Source organism: Merops nubicus, unplaced genomic scaffold, assembly GCF_000691845.1.
Source record: "Merops nubicus isolate BGI_N331 unplaced genomic scaffold, ASM69184v1 scaffold52836, whole genome shotgun sequence".
In the NCBI taxonomy this organism is placed as follows: Eukaryota; Metazoa; Chordata; class Aves; order Coraciiformes; family Meropidae; genus Merops; species Merops nubicus.
The window spans coordinates 256-7,753 of record NW_008614015.1 but is presented as its reverse complement, the minus strand read 5'-3'; positions in this window follow the sequence as shown (position 1 = coordinate 7,753).

Below are 7,498 nucleotides of genomic sequence, written 5' to 3'. Positions count from 1 at the left end.
ATCTTGTCACATCTGCAGTGTCAGAACAACCTTTTATCCTTTTAGAGGTAGGGATCTGAAACTTCTAGCAAAGGCTCTATAGTTGGCCTGAGTATTTACAGCTCTGGTAGCTGTACCTTCCAAAACATTCTTTGCCTACATTTATCAGCAATTTTTAGATTTTATTTTCACAGTGGAGACTTTCTATTTATGTTTTTCAGTTTTGTATGGTTTACTTTTCCCCAGTGCATACATTTAAAATTGTTCTTAGTCTGTAGCTTTGGATTACATTTCTGCTTGCACAAAAGCTGAAGTAGTCCTTGATGGGGACAGTATCTGAAGATATTTATTAGCATTGAATAAATCATTTTGAGTATGGTTTTATTGTACCCACTATTATAAAACTGGGTCACGGTCCTGTTTCATCCATTTCCTCTCAGGTTTCCAAAAAGAGGTCTTTAGTAGTTGTAGGGATTTTTTATCATTTGAAAGCAGTAATTGAACCACAGCGTTCTGCACTACCTGTATATAACCACATCTAAATTAATTTCGTTTGGACAAATCACTGTCTACCCTCCATTCCATGTCTGGGGCAAAGTAGCTCAATGAATCTTCATAGCAAAATGGCAAATCAGCTTCATTCTTGAGGCAATTCCCTCAGCATCACTGGAGTTTTACTGACCTGAATTTAGGGCCTGTTATTATTAAAGCCTAACAAAACCTCCAGAGTCTTTTTTTTTTCTAATTAAAAAAACAGCACGGAATCAGCTATTAAATTAACAAGCTACAGTCCAAAGCATTCAGCTTTCATGTGTGTTAGTCATATATGTTGTCTGTACTTGTACCAAAGAATTTGGATTCATCTACAATGAGAATAGCCATTACTGGGAAAAAAAAAAAAAACAAACAAGCAAACAAAGAAAAAAAACAAACAACAAAACAAACATACAAAACAACCCTAATCTTGCAGATTATTTTTTTTTACTCTAGTTTACTCTCGATGCTAGTGTCAACATGGTTTACATTCAAAGACTGTATTTACTCCCAAATTTAGTCTCCCCATAGTCTTCCAGTGAAGTGTCTAAGTCTATTGTGGGCAACTGTGATAATTCTGTATTCAGCCTTTGCCTGAAGTGTTGCTACACTGGAAAGAAAATTTGCATACGTTTCCAAGCACCAGTTGCAAACATAATTTTGGGAACAACTTCTGAACTTGTAAATGTGTGACCCACATCTGTGTCCTCTGTTCACAACATCCCTAGAGGCTGCCCATTGATTCTTCCTATTCTACCACCCAGTTAACTGACTTTAAACCTGTTAATTCCTTTGGCATTGATTATATGGGGGTGTTTGTTCTACATGCTCTGGATGCCCCATGTAAGAACTTGCAGTAGGTGGATCACTATGTATAGGGTCCCTTGTCTGTTCTAATGCTGATGGGCACCAGCATCTCTTGGGACTCAGAAAGCACTGAGTTAGAGCTGACATTTGGAAATTTAAGAATATGAGGTTTTGTTGAGTAGAGAATGAAAATAGTACATGTGCAAAGGAACAGAGTGAACTGTGAAGTGGTAAGTAAGCTTTGAGGCAACTTTGTATTTTAAAAGATTAATAAAAAAAATTAGAAGACTTTAGTCTTTTAAGACACCAAGGATGAAAAATTATGTTAGAAACCTGGATAAATTCAGGTATGAGTTTGCCAGGGTTTAAGAAAAATGGGAACCAAAACTTCATTAGGCACTGCTTTTGTCCCTTGAAAGAAAGAAGAAAACAGTAGGCACAGTAAAAGAACATTAAAGTTGTCAATGAGAACCAGTTCTGAAACTAACAACTGTGTAAAATATAAAAAAGATTAAGAAGCTGAGTTAAAAGGACAGAGCTGGAGCCTCTAGATTATCATACAGGCTATACACTTTCTTTTACGAAGTGGTATTACGCAACGCTTCCACCGTCATTTCAGCCATTTGAAACAATGAACTTGCTTTATGGCGTTAGCTCCTATGAGTTTCTTCCAAATAAATCTTAGGGAATTTGCTGCAGTAAAAGTCAGGTCCATAACAAATACCTGATTTGGAATTCTTCTTTCTTAATGTTAAGGGTCATTTGTGTGCCTTCACTACAGACATGGAGAAGAAGATCTGCTAAAGACTCATGCCCTGCCAGTGGAGTCATCAACTGTCCCTTTAAGATCTAATGTAATACATGTTTTTGTATGAGCTTGCAGGAACATTTTTGTCATATGTTCTTATTTTTATTTGTGAAGGGTTGAAATTTCAGCTAGATTTCTAGCCAAATTCATCCAGTTAGAAAGCATGATGTAGACAGCGGCTTAGAGAGTTTGATGCTTATCCTGCTCCTTCACAGCTGCTGAAGCATGCACAGAGTGCTGCAGTCTCCCCGAGGCCTCACATTTATTGGCAGGTTGAGTAGTAACACTTCCGTGTTATATGCATATCACATATCTGAAGGACAGGACTTCCCTCAAAGCAGAAACTAGAGGACCCATGAGCTTGGGAATATTTTCAGGTTTTTCAGTAGTGCAAACTGACAGTCAGTGATGAGCAACAGACTAGTCACTCATTTCCTGATGTCCTTCGTTCACAGCACTTTATACCACACATAACATAGAACACAGGAAATTTCTGAAGTAGTGACAATTTATATTTCTTTGGAAAGCTTTTGCATTAGATCTTAATCATATTAATGTCACTGTTTTTGAACTGGTTTTAATTTTGAATACAGTTTGCCTGAATGTTGGTAATGAAAGTATTCTAAGAAACTCTGCCCTTTTCCTCAGAAAGAAATTCTTTTGCTTGTCCTGATAACTTTGTGGAATTATCTTTTTTTGAATTAAAGAAACATCTTAAATTCATGTATTTTCAGTAGATTTTCTATGCTACAAGTATCACTGATTTTTTTTTTTTACACACATCTCTGGACACATATCCATGTTCTTGACTTTTATGTTAATTTTGGCAAAACTGAAGTTGTAAGATCCAGTGTTTCTGACGTCTAACACTCCTGCAGAAAAGGCTTTGGGTCTATCAAGAATACTCATTTGCATCTGGGTACAAGCTCTTTGTTGCCTTGCTGTTTCACTTTTCAGTGAGAAAGTCTGAGGATCTTACAAATCCTGGTGGGTATTCACTACAGTTTCTCAAAATTATTGTGGCCTTACTGGAAGACTTGTCAAAAGATAAAATATATGATATAAAAATGTCTACTTAGCACTGTATTTATTGCAGTTTTGTGCCATATTGAAAGCTGACTTTGACTTATACGTGAATTATATTTCGGTGAGGATTCTTGAACGTTGGAAGAAAGCGGACAAATTAATACTTCTAGGAATATAGAAATATAGGAGTACCTAGAAAATGTCACAGTGAAAGAAAAAGTTGGAAGAAAAATGTTCTTTAACTGCTTATAACAGTACAATGTTTCTAGGCATCTGTTGCTTTGTTTAAATGTTTTGTTGCAGATGAGTCTTTGAGTTGCACAGAAAACATTTGTGAACACACCAGATAATGTTTCCCCCTAGAGCTTCAGGTTCATGTCCCACATGTTTTTTAAGAAATCTTCATAATGTGTGATGATTTCTGAAAACATGATGTGGTCTTTAGACTATGAGTGTTGAAGGAAGGGGGATTGCTGCATTCCACCTTGTATATAATTAAATAAAGGTTTTGAACTGCATTTATGAGGCATTCAAGATGGGAAGCAGAGATGTTTTTTTGATTGAAAGAGGAGATGCCACCATTACATAAAATTTTGGCCTTTATTCTGTTTTTATACTTTAGATTAAATTAACTCAATGCAAATCTCAGAGCATTATTGTAGGGAATATGAAAACATGAGCGAATAGATAGAGAAAAGCCTCAGCAGTTATTTGGAATCTGATCTCAATCCCTTTTATCTCTCAAACTACATAATCTTCAGTTTGTTCTCTGGGAACCTGGCATCCCCATCTTAGAGCTCTGAATTTTCACTTTTCCAGCCTACATTGCATCCATCCAGTTTTGTGTATTGAGAAAAAAAATAGGAGATATCAATTTGTAGGGTATTGTATACTGAAAACAACTGTAAAGCTAGACTGTAAAGTGTAATTTTAAAATCAGAGAAGTACAGTCACTTGCAAAGAAAAAAGGAAATATTGCTGCTCCAAATTTATTGCATTCTGCCTGATGACTTCCACATCAAATATACTTACTTCAGATATCAGAACATGATTTTGCTAAATGCCAGTATTGCAAATATAGTCCTAGAAAGCAGATTTCTTTCTTTTTTTTTCATTATCCCCAACAATTACAGAGTTAGGGCAGGTTAGCTGTCAATTTCACTGCTGCTTTCAGAAGATGAAGAGCTGGACTACAAATTCCTGTTCTGCAAACACTGCTGTTATTTAGCCACAAAACTGTTTTTAAAACAAAGTAATAACAACAACCTTTCACTTAAAAGATGCAAAGGAATTCCCTTACCAAAACCAGTGTCTTCCTCTCACTTTTCTTTTAGGGGAAATAGTATAACCCCTTCAGTTTCTAGTAGAGTCACTTAGATGCTCAAAAGAGGCCCCAGAAAGCAGAAAGGAAAAATATAATTATGGCAGCCACCTTGCTTGCATTGGTCAGCCTTTTGAGTATAAATAAACTACGTAGTCTGAAAGGGTCAATTGCATTAGAGCCAAGGCCCTAAGTTCAGAAGTTTTCAGCCTTTTTTTTTTTTTTTTTCCCCAGAGAGGGCTACTTCAAGTCTGTGGCTAGCATTTGACTACCTGCTGATTTAAGGGTTATCCAGATATGACACTGAACAAAAGAATTAACCTAGAGTTTTTTGAATGCGTTATAGTGAGTCAAATGCTGTGCTGCTGCCCATTGCAGGAGAAGAAACAGATCATATAGACAGACTGATGCCATGATCAGGACCAAATTCTCATCAGACCCAGAAATCAGTGTTGCAGTTGCTTGCTACATACTTTGCTTCTGAACCATAACATATCTAAACATAGAATGGATACTTTTTCAAAATCAGTATGAAAAGCAATAAATGATCCAGATAAACACAATGGATCACCTGTACAAATTTCTTGCAATGTTTGGTGCTGTTCACATGAGCAAGAATACATCTTTTTGAAACATAAGGTTATTTTCCTTTACTCCCTTTTGCCCTTCCGCTCTCTGTGACAAGGCTATTCTAAATTTTCCTAGGTTTTGGGAATTACTACTGCATTAAAAATGGAGGCAGAAATGCAAAATACAAAATAATTTACAATAGGCACAGAATCAGGAAACAGAAAACTCATGAGTAATTATTATTTAACTGGTGTCTGTGCTCTCCTAAGCAAAAAAAAACAGGTGCAGAAGTTGTGCTGTAGGAATCAGATAAAATCATGACTATCTGAGAGGTCACTTAGTACATCATTTTTTCCTCCTCACTCTCTGTCATAAATTTGCCATTATGTTTGAAAAGTAGTTCTAATGCTAAAGAATATTTTTTTATCAACTCTACTTTACACTAAAAATATTGCAGTTATGATGAGAATAAAGCACCAAGTGCATTCTTGGGATAAACTATCCTGTTAATTGTATTTACTATTCCCCTCTATTTTTGTCTCAGTGAAAATTCTGCCTTGTCACATTATTTATAAGAAGTCCCAGGTACCTGACATTTCTACAAAGATGAGAATTAAAATGAATGTCGAGAATGCCATTATCATTGTAATTAATTCCACAATCAGACTCTATCATATTGTTTTCATTCTAAATGTTATATAAAGCTCCTACAGTATTGCAGTACCTTCCTTCTGCATCAGACTGCACCACAGCATTTCACTGAAATGGGTGCCTTTTCATACTGTGTACATCTAACAGTATACAATATGTGATGATACCTCTGCTTGGTCAAATATTTTGACCATGCAGATATAGTATTTGTTTTTTAGGCATTCAGACAGTAGTCCTGCCAGTGCCAAGCTCTGAAAGCAGATTCGGAAGTGCAAGGTCCTCTAGGGAATCTGCTGCCTTTGGTTTCTTCCTCAGTGCTGTGTGGTGCTATGAATAAACTCGTCTGAGAATCATTGATTTACAGCCATGGTCCAAAACACCACATAAAATAATATCTCTGGCCTCTGGAGTAACATCTGTTTAATTTTGGGTTTGTGTTAACAGTTGCAGCCTGTCAACTTGTGTCTCTAAGTTTTCCAAGATCCCTGACCTAGGTGCTGTTCTAACATAGACATAAATGATGCAGAGCTCCACTGAGACAAGTTCTGGTGAAACACTAGGAGTGTCAGACTTGCCACCAGTATCCCAGTCTGAGGACCTGTCATTCTGCCCGCTTCATCACATAAATGATCTTTTAGCCTCTTGCACAACTTAAGCTTTGCTGTACACTAAGTGTAATGGGAGTTTTCAAACACTGTAAGGTTTCTGACATGCTGACTAAAGGACTTACCCATTCTAGGTTTTGAAGCACACTCCATATTGGTTCTCAAAACCCCTCCCAAATGGCTAAGGCAATTTCTGTCAATCAGACAGAAGTTACAGCCTCTCTCTGGAGCAAGCATCACTGTCTTTCCTGCACCTATCTGCCCTCTGCCTCCTCTGCTCTGTGTTTGCTATTTTCCTGACACCACAAGAATTTTCCTGAGCCACTGATGTCACAGGATATAGCAAGTTTGTATCAGCTTAGGAAAAACAGAAAGGCTTCTACAGCAGCACTGACCATTTTGGGCTGGGCTGCTAATCATGTTAGGCATTAGCTCTTGCTCTGTCTTTCATTGAACTCCCTGTGGTGTAGCATTGTTCAGCACTAGCTTCACATGCCTCTTTTGAGTGTTGTTTTTCTGCCATAAAGGTACTTTTAGAGTTAACTTGGAGCTGTAGCAACAGTGGGGCAGAAGTTTGTACTGAAGAGTACTCCTTTTCCTTCTTTGGCATGCACTGGATAAATGAACCAGAGTTAGCTCAGAAGGTCATTTCAGCATGCTATATCCATTCTTACAGGCTTTGGTTTCATGATTTGCATTGGTGATTTTTTTCAGCCCAATCCTATTGATACAAGGTTATCAGTGTATAGGATTCCTGATGTCAAAGCCATTTTTAGAAAACAGTATTACCAGCAGAGCTTGAAAATTCCCTTGCCTTTTTAGTGGGCCCACCATGTGGCTGTATATTTGGAACATTTTTTTATAGCCTCTGTGAGGCAGGGAATGGGCCTAACTCATTTTATGTTGAATACGGTGTAAATTTACGATACTATTTAAATGATATCTAAGTACAAGAATGTGTGTGGCATTGGGTTACCAGTTTAGGTGTTTTGAGAACTGTTTAAAAAATGTGTTATATGATTAGTGTAATAAGTTTCAACTGCTCCTTTGGAGCCATAAATAGCTGTTTAAAATACCTTCATTTTTTCAAATGCTACTGTCATCAACTAAACTGGCCTATTTCAAGAATTCCTAAATACATGGCTTTCCTTGTCTAGCATAAATTCATGTTCATTTGACCTCTTTTGAACTATTAAA